General features: G+C 43.8%; 2 pseudogenes; both read left to right on the top strand.

The window, feature by feature from the left end:
- Positions 1 to 414: 414 nt before the first annotated feature.
- Positions 415 to 526, top strand: LOC146798307 (5S ribosomal RNA; annotated as a pseudogene).
- A 490-nt stretch (positions 527 to 1,016) lies between these two features.
- Positions 1,017 to 1,135, top strand: LOC146798306 (5S ribosomal RNA; annotated as a pseudogene).
- Positions 1,136 to 12,042: the final 10,907 nt, after the last annotated feature.

Genomic DNA, 12,042 nt, shown 5'->3' with positions numbered 1-12,042 from the left:
TAAAATGCCAATAAAAAGAATTTTCCAAAAAAAAAAAAAAAGTTAGGCAGGGTCGGGCCTGGTTAGTACCCGGATGGGAGAATGCCTGGGAATACCAGGTGCTGTAGGCTTTTTTTTTCCTTTAGCTGAATGAGGGTGGCGTGACTCGCTTACTATGGTCAGCACTGAAGTAGAATGAAAAAGTCAGTGCTTTTCACTCCTCCGGCCATACCACCCTGAAAATGTCTGATCTCAGACGTTAAACAGGATCGCGCCTAGTTAGTACCTCGATGGAAGACTGACTGGGAAAACAAGGTGCTATAGGCTTTTATTTTATTTTTGCTTTAGGTGAATGAGGTTGGCTTGTCTTGCTTACTGTGGCCAGCACTGAAGTAAAATGAAAAAGGCTAAGATCCAAAAGTCAGTGATCTCCATGCCTACGGCTACACCACCCTGAAAGCACCTGATCTCTTCTGCAGTTAAGCAGCGTCAGGCCTGGTTAGTACCCGGATGGGAGACTGCCTGGGAATACCAGGTGCTGTGGGCTTTTTGCTTTGCGTTAGGTGGATACGGGAGGCTTATCTCGCTTACTGTGGCCAACACTGAAGTAGAATGAAAGAATCTAAGAGCCCCAAAGAAGTTAAGTAGGGTTGGGCATGATTAGTACCTGGATGGGAGACTGCCTGGGAATACCAAGTGCTGTAGGCTTTTCAGGATTTTTTTGTTTTGCTTTTGGCGAATGAGGGTGGCTTGTCTCACTTACTATGGCCAGCATGGTAGGAGAATGAAAAAAGGAAAGTGCCCCAAAGTCAGTGCACTCCATACCTAGGGCCATACCACCCTGAAGGTGCCTGATCTCAAAAGTTAAGCAGGGGCAGCCCTGGTTAGTAGCTGGATGGGAGAACGTCAGGGAATACCAGGTGCTGTAGGCTTTTTCTTTCGCTTTAGAGGAATGAGGGTGGCTTGTCTCACTTAACTATGGCCAGCAATGAAGTAGAATGAAAAAAGCTAAGAGCTTCAAAGTTGGTGCTCTTCAAGCCTACAGCCATACCACAGCGAATGTCCCTGATCTTGTCTGATCTCAAACGTTAAGCAGAGTTGGTCCTGGTTAGTACCTGGATGGGAGACCTTCTGGGAATAGCAGGTGCTGTAGCCTTTTTGTTTTGCTTTAGGTGAATAAGGACGGCTTGTCTTGCTTACTATGGCCAGCACTGAAGTGGAATGAAAAAGCAAAGAGCCCCAAAGTCAGTGCTCCTCATGCCTACCACCATACCACCCCGAAAGCAACTGATCTCCTCTGATCTCATAAGTTAAGCAGGGTGAGGCCTGGTTAGTACCTGGATGAGACACCGCCTGGGAATAGCAGGTGCTGTAGTCTTTTTATTTGCTATAGTTGAATGAGCGTGGCTTGTCTTGCTTATTATGGCCAGCACTGAAGTAGAATGAAAAAGCTAAGAGCCCCAAAATTAGTGCTCTTCATGCCTACTGCCGCACCACCCTGAAAGCACCTGATCTGATCTCATCTCTTCTCAGAAGTTAAGCAGTGTTGGGCATGGTTAGTATTTGGATGGGAGACTGCCTAGGAGTAACAGGTGCCTTAAGCTTTTTTTTGCGTTTCTTTTGCTGTAGGTGAATGAGGGTGTCTTTTCTCGCTTACTATGGCCAGCATTGAAGTAGAATGAAAAAAGCTCATGCCTATGGCCATACCACCCGGACAGTGTCTGATCTCAGAGCTTAAGCAAGGTTGGGCCTGGTTAGTGCCTGGATGGGACACCGCCTGGGAATAGCGCGTGCTGTACCCTTTTTGTTTTGGTTTAGGTCAATAGGGGTGGCTTGTCTCGCTTACTATGGGCAGCACTGAAGTAGAATAATAAAGCTAAGAGCCCCAAAGTCAGTGCTCTTCATGCCTACCACCATACCACCCTGAAAGCACCTGTTCTCCTCTCTTCTTGGAAGGTAAGCACAGTTGGCCTGGGTATTACCTGGACTGGAGACCGCCTGGGAATACCAGTTGCTTTAGGCTTTTTTTTGTTTGTTTTGCTTTAGGTGAATGAGGGTGGCGTTTCTTGCTTATTATGGCCAGCACTGAGTTAAAATGAAAAAAGCTAAGAGCCCCAAAGTCAGTGCTCTTCATGCCTACGGCCATACTACTCTGAAAGCACCTGAACTTGTCTTATCTCAGAAGTTAAGCAGGGCCTGTTTAGTACCTGAATGGGATACCGCCTGGGAATACCAGGTCCTGTAGGCTTTTTTGTTGTTTTTGTTTTGCTTTAAGTGAACGGGGGTGGCTTGTCTCGCTTACTAGTAATGGCACATGCCCGGGCCTTAATTTATCAATCAAATGGGGATTGCAACCCATTGTTGCTCTGCTTTCCACACGTTTCGTGTCTACTTTCCCTCTCTCCTCTACTTGTACTCTGCAGTCTGTCTTCTCTTTTGTTTTCTGATCATGCCTCCCTGGGATCCTATGTCTATGCAGTCTATCTTTTTAAGCTACTAAGTTACCGTTTCTCTCAGGGTTCTCTTGCTCTCCTAAACGTTACCTTTGCAATCTGTCTCTTTGTACCACCTATTACCATTCATTTCTGCTACCACTCACTCCTCTTGATGCACTTTGCCCCTGTGCACTTCTATGTTAACCATTCTGTCTGCAGTTTGTCTTTCACAGCTCCTCTCATTGAATCACTTTACACTGCAGGCTGCCTTTCTCTCCTCTTTTGATCCCTCGACTTTGGCGTCACAGACTTACCAAGGCCACGCACCGGTCATATGTTCGGATACTTCACGGGCTAACAGCGACTGTGATTACCCCTTTCCGCTCTTCCCAGAGCCAAGTTGCATTATTTCTATGCCGGGGGAAACGAGCCTCCGTTGATCACTGTCGTTGGATATAGAAGGACCTTGTGGGCTCTGGTGAACGCGCACAGGTCCATGTTGCATTATCTGTATGTCGGGTGAAACGAGCCAGCAGTGTTCATTATTTGCTTATACGGAGGGACCTCCTGGGCTCTGGTGAACACACACAGATTCTTTGTGAGCTCCTTGCATATGGAGCCCGTTATTCGTTGAAACCGCCGTCCCATACTGTCCAGACCTGCTGGTCACACTTTTTCGTAGTGTCACACTGTCTTAGTCATTCAGTACTGGTAGTCCTCAGCACTGAGCGTATCTGCTTGAACTCTGTTATGTTGTAGGTTTCTTACTGGTGGTTACAAAAACAAAGTGAAAAACCAAATGCATATTTTGGAAAACATGGAAGGGTAGTGGAAGTGGCGTTAATGCCAGGGTTGCAAACTTTGGAACTGGGGAGCCGAGGCAGGCTCCGGCCCTGTCACTGGCTCAACATCCTGTGATTCTAGATTAATCACTTATTTTATTTTTGATGTTTATATAGCACGAACTAGACCCAGAGGTATCAGAGCGCTTTACATGAGCACCAGTTGTGTTACAGACAGACACATTCATTTTTTGTTAGGCACAGGAAGATTAAGTGATTTGCCAAAAATCACAGCATGCTGAGCGTCCCTGCCGAGACTCCAGCTCGGTTCCCCAGCTTCAAGGTTATCCGCTCTAGCCCTATGAAAGTCTTTGTGATGACCAAATAGCGAATGTTTGCAATTCGCTATTTGGTAATCGCATACAACCATGTACGAATGGGTGTTTAACACATTTTGCGATTTCCAGTCGGGGATATTAATGAGTTAGAGCTTGATCTGTGACCCATTGTGAATCGGAAAAATCAGAGGGATGGTGGCCTGCTGGGGTCAGAAGACCACCATGTCTGTGATTGCTTTTTAATGTACCAATGTTTTTGTTCTATTTAAATGCAGCCCGCTTTCCTTAAAGGAAAACGGGATGAATTTCAAAAAGAAAAACAAAAAGTTTTCTTCCATTTTTAGGAGTAAGCAATGGTCCATGGAGCCACTACCTGCTCTCAAAAATGTTTTGACAAACATTCACAAAGGGGAAGGGGTCCCTTAAGGACCACTTCCCATTTGCGAATGGGTTACCACCTGCTTAAAGTAGGTGGCAAAATATGAATGTTTTGCACCCGCATCTCGGTCACAAAACATTCACAAATACCATTGTGATTTGGGATTAGGAAGGAAAGCCTTTAACACGCCCCTTCCCAATACCGAATCGCAAACCCAATTTGCGACTCAGTCATTGGTTACCGAATCGCAAATTGTGCCTTTGTACATTAATAAATGCCTTTTTTGCAGTCTCAAGCGGTCGGCTTCTGCGTATCGGGCCGTTTGCGACCTCAGATAAGCTTTGTAGATCTGGCCCTCCATATACCTATGCCTAAAAAAAAGAAAGAATCTGCCTCTGCATAATGTAACAGACGCTCATGTAAAGCGTTTAAATGTCCTTGGGCAGAGTTCGTGAAAAAATTGCAAAAATCACGAAATAAATGGAAATCCACACCTAAAGGAAAATGGACAGAGCTTTTAATTCTGTCGCTTGCAGCACTGTCCTTTATGCTTATGGTTTTGGAATGGTTTTGCCCTTTTTTAATATTAGCATTCTGTTAGGATTACTCCCATAGTCAATTTACCTGTGTGTTTTTGCAAGGGCTCAGCTGTTCTCATCGGGATGACTCCATTCAGTTTTACAGTTCATCGCCACAAAGCTGCTGCTGACAGTCTTACCAGAAGTCAAGTGAGGGCTGAGGGTTGATACTTTTTTATCCTTCGCCATTTGATATAGGCCCTGGGGCAACTTTGCCTCAACGCCCGATGCCCAGGGCAAGCACAGCACGTCTACTGACTGCAAATGTGTGATACAAAAATCGCTCTTCAAACATGCATGCTACATCGTGTCCAGTGTGCCCCTCTCCTGTGCTACTGCTCTGCCCACTTCCATTGTCACCAGCACACAGCAGCTACTGCTAACAATAAAGAGTGGTGGCTGTAAAAAGAACAACTGATGGACAGAATGTTGAACAATGTCAAGCATTCACCACAGTACAGAGACCTGGGCCTAAATCCATTTTTTTTGCTCCCCGTGCCATTCCAGTTTGAACCCAGCCATATGCAAATTAGTCTTGACCCTGTGCCCCATGGGAACATTCCTGCCCGGCCAGGTCCTCCCTGGATCGGAAACAAGCATCCTGGGACCGGTTTTGGGGTAACACCCCTCATCAGTCAGGCTAGCTTGACTCCAGTGGCATGGAGACCACAGGACCCACGTCTGGGCATACCGGTCCTACTCGGGGTGACAAATGCAAAAAGAACAACTGTGGGACAGAATGTTGAACAATGTCAAGCATTCAAAAGATTGGTGGGGCAGTGTGGGGCTGAATATATATATATTTTTTTTTTTTAAACACTTACCTGCCTCTGCCGCTCCTGGCCGCCGCATTGGTGCTCCTTCACAGCTTCATGGTTTCTGTAATGTTATGTTATTAAATTTGTAGAGCGCATGTTTACCATGGCGCTGACTGCACTAGAGCATGAAAAGTTTGCCCTTAATTTCTAAAAAGCCACATTTTAAGCTCCCTTCTAAAGGAGAGCAGGGTAGGCAGGGCCCTTATGTAGGGGAGGCTGTTCCAAAGTTTAGCAGTTCCAGTGAAAAAAATTCTTCCACACCAGTTCGACTTCCTGAATCGGGATCGTAAGTGTTTTGTATCCCAAGGATTGCAGTGGTCTGCTGGGTGTCTACCACTGGAAGATATGCCTCAGAAACTTGGGGGCTGTATTGTGCAGTGCCTTATGGGTGGTACAGAAGGCTTTGAATTGTATGCAACCTCTCACTGAAACCCAGTGTAGTTTTGCACCATCTGCAGTCTGTTAGCATGTTATTCCTGTAGATTCATGTAGAGGCCGTTACAATAATCTAGTTTGGATAGTACTGAGGCGGTGATGATTGTTTTTTTGACATTAGGTGGAATGTAGGGGAGGTTTCTTTGATCATCCTGAGGAAGTTGAAGGATTAGGAGACAATAGCCATCACCTGAGCACCATAGTTATGCTTAGTGTCAATATGTACACCCAAATTCTTGGCCTTAGCCACTGGAGTGGGAGGGGGACCTAGCTCAACTGGCCACCAGGAGCGAGACCAGACTTGGGAAAGTTTGCCAAAGGTTACCACCTCAGTTTTCCCTGAATTGAGCTTCAGGCCATGACTGTTCATCCATTAACTAATTGCCCGCATATTGTCCTGGAAGCGGGTGGAGACTATGGTATCGTTATTGAAGGCTGACACCACTAATTGAGTGTTGTTAGCATAGGAGGTGAATAAGAAGTCAAAGCAATTGATTAGGATAGCCAGTTTAGAAACATAAATGTTAAAAAGTGTTAGACTAAGCGAGGATCCATGAGGCACCCCGCAAGGGAGTGAAAAAGGGGAGGATTCATATCGACCAAGGTCACTGATTGTTGTCTGTTAGAGAGAAAGGAAGTCAGGAGGGATAAGGCCTTGTCTTTAACTCCTAGTTCAGCCAAGCAATTGATCAAGGTCTTATAATCCACCTTATCAAAGGCTGAGGACAAGTCGAGGAGAATAAGAGCTGTGGAACCTCCTTTATCTAATGCAGCTCTTTCATTATGCAGTTTCTGTGCTCTGCCCGAGTCTGAACCCTAACGGAGTTGGGTCCAGAAGATAGTTATCATGGAAGAACTGTGCAGACTGCATATTTAGCATTTTCTCCATGATTTTTGCAGGGAGAGGAAGGCGGGAAATGGGGCGGGTAATTGTTGGGGTCTGCTGGATTCAGACTAGGTTTCTTTTTTAAAGGGAGGATACAGGCTTTTTTCCATATGGATGGAAAAACCCCAGTAGAAAACATGGAGTTGAAGATGGAAGAGATATTAGTTGCTATCACCTCAAATGCAAGCTTGAGTGTGCCGGGGGTCATGGGTCTAGTGTAGAGCCAGATTTAAAACTATTAAGTATTTTGGCTACTAGGTCAGGAGTGGTAGGTAAAAATTCAGTGAAAGGAGCATAGGAGAGCTTTGTCTGAATGGTGCAGTCTTTAACATCCATCTTAGAAGAGTTGTAAAAAAAAAAAAAAAAAAGATTGACCTTTTCCCTAAAGCTGTGAGCCAGGGTGTCACAGAACTGTTGGCTGTGAGCAGCAATAATGGTTCCAGGAAGAGAGGTAAGCTTTGTTACTACTTGGAATAACTTCTTGGGGGAGTTTTTAGCTGATTCAATTTGCTGAGTGTAATAGTTGTTTTTTTTCCTTTTATTAGAAGAGTGTTATACTTGGTCAGTGCTAGTTTGTTGGAGTGCTTCTCGTGCGCATCATAGTACATGCACCATGTTTCCTGTCTCCTGCAGGCCAGCCTGACAGCCTCAAAGAACCAAGGGGCAGTGGATTCTCTTTAATTTGAATGGGAGGTTGTGGGTGGCGCTAATTTCAAGAAAGTGGAGTTTAGCCAGTCAATATAGCAGGAGGAGGCTAGTTCAGTATCAGATGAGAAGGTAGATTGAGACTGCAGAAGATGTTGTGTTAGTATGTTTTTGTCAATTTTGCTCCAGGCCCTATGGCAGGAGATAACACAGGATTTTAAGAGTAAGTGGTGGTCATGAGGGGTATTTAGTCCAAAGATGATGGCCTGATGGTCAGACCACCTGAGAGGAAGCATATCTTCTAAAGTGATAAAAGGGTTGTTAGTAAACAGGCCATCTAGGGGGTGCCCTGCTTGATTTTTGGGTTGCTTATTACGTTGAGTAATCCCTAAGGAGGCTGACATTTCAAGAAGAGCTTATGTGTCTTTGTCAGAATCAGATTATAGGTGAAAATTAAAATCACCTAGTATTGTGAAGTCATTGGCACATAGACTAACTTCTAGCTGTGTGTCGAGGTTTTTCACAAATCTGTTTCTTGGGTCTGGTGGGCGGTATAAAAAAACAAGCCTTTGAATGTGTACATCAAATTCAAAAAGTGGTTAGGGCAATTAACTACTGCATCTACCATACAGTAAGGGTGAATGTATAAATCCTAAACGGGGTGCACTGAACAAGAAGTTTAACCCCTATCAACTTCTAAAGGAGAAAAACTCCCAAACTCGCATTAATCTTTAGCAGTTCAGCACCCTAAATTAACTATGTATCTCCCATGTACTAAGCAAGAGTTCAACAAAATTCTTACAGGCAATCACCATATAGAAGACATATTCATTCCAGTACAGAGTGTCCTTCCGGTATATTTCATTATAAATTCTTTATTCATTTTCTTCTGTTGGTACTCAATTTAAAACGAAGCCTTTGAATGTGTGTTTGTTATTTATCCCTAGATTAAACAAGCACAATGCAATACGTCTCGCATTTACAAGAGTTTGAGCTATTGGCCTTGTGAATGTCAATGCCTTTTTGTTTATGTGTTGTTTTTAAAACAGATAAACAAAAGTAATTGTCATTTACAATGCCAATAGCTTAAACTCTTGCAAATGCGACACCTATTGCATTGCAAGTGCGATTGGTGCACGTGCTATAAAGATTTTTTTTTTAAGTGTTAGGAAGATGTTGCAGGCAGGATAAAGCTATTGGAGAAAATAGTGCTCGTAAGCTGTAATTATAGCCTACAGAGTAACAACATACGTAACAGGCGGTACTCAGGAGGGACTGCTAAGCCTATTGGCCAATGAAAAGCCACAGTTTACAGCGGACAATGACACAAGCCAATGAAAAATATGGGCAGAGAGTGGGTGGAGCTTCAAGTCCATACCTGAATACAGTATGCCTCGCAGAACAGCGCATGCGCTACCCAGGCTCAACCTAAAAAGGAGACACGTAGGACCTCAGTTATGGGTTCATTGGTAGAATAGCCTTCCTTATAGTGGCAGATTTCTCTCCTCTACCATTGTGGTGGGCAAAACTCCACCATGTTTTAAGATGTCTGCCTGGGTAAGTGATGTTTCCATGACAAAATGCCTGTATTCTCCATGACAGAAGCATTGTTGGGTGAGAAATTACCTGCAGAAAATCTGCCCACGACAATGTTGGCTGAAGGAAATTCTACCTGCAAATGTAAAAGTGGAATTTTTCCCCAACAGTGTAGATGCATTGTCAGTGTCCACATATCCAGTCACTTCATCTTGCAGCAGAGTGCTTTCCAGTCTGTGAGGAATACTCAATATTTCCTCATGTATGTCACCCTTTCCGTGGTGGCATTTCATGAAGTTAACACTGCCAGACATAGTGGATGGTCATCCACTCTAGACTGAGGGGTTGAACAGCCGCTGATTTTGGCACTATTAGCTCTGCACTTTGGTGGACCTAGTGAGGGACCAGATGTTTTATCTACACTAGTCTTACTGTCCTTTAGCCCATCTCTAAACGAGGCAGCTTCGACACCAGATTTGCATACCGTAACTGCTGTTTTTGGGCCGTTTTTTTCGTTACTGTTTTTCTATAATTCAGGCCATCATTGTTATCTGGGCTAAGCTTCAATGAAATGCTGCCACCCATTGCTCAGAAAGAAGTTCATTATCAATAGGGCACTTTTACATACATCCCTTAAGACCATCAGCATACTGCTTTTGTAAGATACCCATACTATTTTGAGTATATGAGGACAAGCCAGCTGGAGAGTTGTCAAATAAGGCTCGGCTGGGTGCCTTGTATAAGGTTATTCTAACAATACTTGCATAACAAATGGCTATGGTGCGGTGCACATTCGATATAGGACTTCCCTCATTTACCGATATTGTTTTGGGGTTTTTTTTGTATATTTATATAGCGCGTATTTACATTACACATTCAGGCACGGGGAGATTAAGTGATTTGCCCAGAATCACAGGATGTGGACACGACCTCGAGGCTCGAACCCTGGTTTCCTGCACCAGAGGCGGCAGCGCAGCCGATGGACCACATCCTCTCCTCTGGACCCGTTTATAAAACACAATAAAATAATTCTAAGAAAGAAAATACCAATAAAGATATGTGGGGAAAAGGTCAAATACTACACGTCTTCCTATCCGTATTTGCTTAAAAAGTGTCCTCAAAAATCACAATGTATTAATTGTTTATGGCCATTTGACAAAAGCCAAGAGGCGTATGATTTGGTTGATGAAGAAGCTTTATCAAATGAGAGTCACTAGTATCATTTGGGTATTCCTTCAGTTAAAATAAATAAAGAAATCTATGTCGTCAATGTTTTTCTTTTTTTTAAGTTTAGGTATGGTCAGAGTGATAACGTGCTCGGTTTGGCGGCTGCCTTAAATGATTTAGTGTCAATTCTCTGAAGGTTCACGCCCACGCCACCTATGGGATTGTAGGCGTTTGTTTACTAGCCTCACTAACAAGCATTGGCATAGCCAATAGGTCTTGCCTTTGGGACCTTATGAGTGTTTAGTTATCCAGCACAATATCCTTGGTGCAACAACATCAACTGTTGCATGGCTAAACACTTACAAGGTCCCAAAGGCGAGACCTATTGGCTATGCCAAAGCTTGTTTTCTTTCTGTACCACCAGACGCGGATTCTGAGATCCCTTCATATGTTCCAGAGATAGTCACCTCGAAATTTTCTTCAAGTCTGCAAGGGATGTCACCCCCAAAAACGACAGGTTTTATGTCCTGTAGGGACTGTCGCAAACAAATGTCTATGACAGGTCCCCTCCAGTTGTGGCTGTAATGTCTCGGCTTGAGTCACGTCTCCAAGGACTGCTGCGACTGCGCCTTGATGAACCCCAAGTCCATCAGGGACCGAAGGTGAAGCTTTATATCGTCAAGCACAAGAAGACACCTCATCGGCCCACTTTAAGTTGCGGTTCACGTCAAAAGCTCGTTACCGGTCACTTTCCTGAAGTTGACGTGGTCGTTCGAGAGGCCAGTTTTCATCCCAGTTGAAATTATCAGGTGAGTTAAAAAAGAGGCACTTAAATCAAAGCGGGATGCCACCCCCTCGTGCCATTAGCGTTTGCCTAAACAGGCGCAGAGGTGGCACTATCTTTTAACACGGGTGCTGACATGATACGCAAAGGGAGCATTACTCTTTTCTATTTTGTCTTATAGGAAATATGTGTTCTTTTGATGAGGAGGTTGCAGTGCCACAATACACAGATCAACGTTCTGAAATTAAATTATTTATACCACAAACTGTCATGATGTAATGGTTCCAGTAGTTTATCATTCAATGAGAAATATACTGACAAATCATAGGGACAGACAAAAAACAAATTCAAAAATTGTTATATGCACCTGAATTATTGACCACGACCTATTCACAAAGCTAAATTAATTTGTAAATGTAAGTTTAGGAGTGCATTTACCTCACTTATGCATGCCAGGAATTCACAAAAGGATCCCTGGCAGATCTAAGCCCTTTGACAGGATCGCAGATTCCGCCACACTAATCTCTTTTCATGTAAAAGTGGGGTGGGAGTATTAACGGGGGCCGTCCTGTGTGGTTCAAGGCGTGGTTTGCTTTGACGTTTGTAAGCGTGCACACATTTTGGGCATTACGAACTTCTTGCATTCACAAACTCCTACAATTCGTTTTTCCAGCCTGGAAAGGGTCACATTTTGCTGCAGGGTTGTCTGGGTGCAAAGTGCATTTACAGAGAGAAATCCACTCCAGCTATGTGGAGTTCTCTACCATAGACACCTCTGCACAGAGAAAATGGATTCCAAACTTGGGAATCTTGTGATTTCCAATGGAATCCGCAAGGAAACCTTTGCCAGGCACAGCTTTACATGCTTATCCCAGCCAGTTTTTGTAAATCCAACGAGTAGTAAAATTTCACTCGAATGTATGTTTAAAAATAAGAGTGCAGTTTTACTACTCTTTTTGTAAATTGGCCCCCATAAACTGAATTTAAACTGTGCTATTGGCTTACATTATTCCTTGTTGTTAAGTACATTTTGATTTATGAACTCGCGTAACCCACTATCGCTCATGAGAAGCACAGAGGGGAAGTTTATGTTAAATCATGTGTAGTGTATTCGCAGCACTGAAACATTGCAACAAGTTGTTTAACAAAGTTGTTTTTACTTGTTTCATTTTCTATTTACATGGCTCACAAACAATGAGATTTAATAACGGACCAAGCTTGTGACAAGTCCTGTGGTGCTTTCACCTCGTGCCCCCACATGTGTTGATGCAGTTTTGTAT

The sequence above is a fragment of the Triturus cristatus genome, chromosome 9, assembly GCF_964204655.1.
Source record: "Triturus cristatus chromosome 9, aTriCri1.1, whole genome shotgun sequence".
NCBI lineage: Eukaryota > Metazoa > Chordata > Amphibia > Caudata > Salamandridae > Triturus > Triturus cristatus.
Note: the sequence above shows the minus strand (reverse complement) of the source record. Positions and strands in the feature narration are given on the sequence as shown.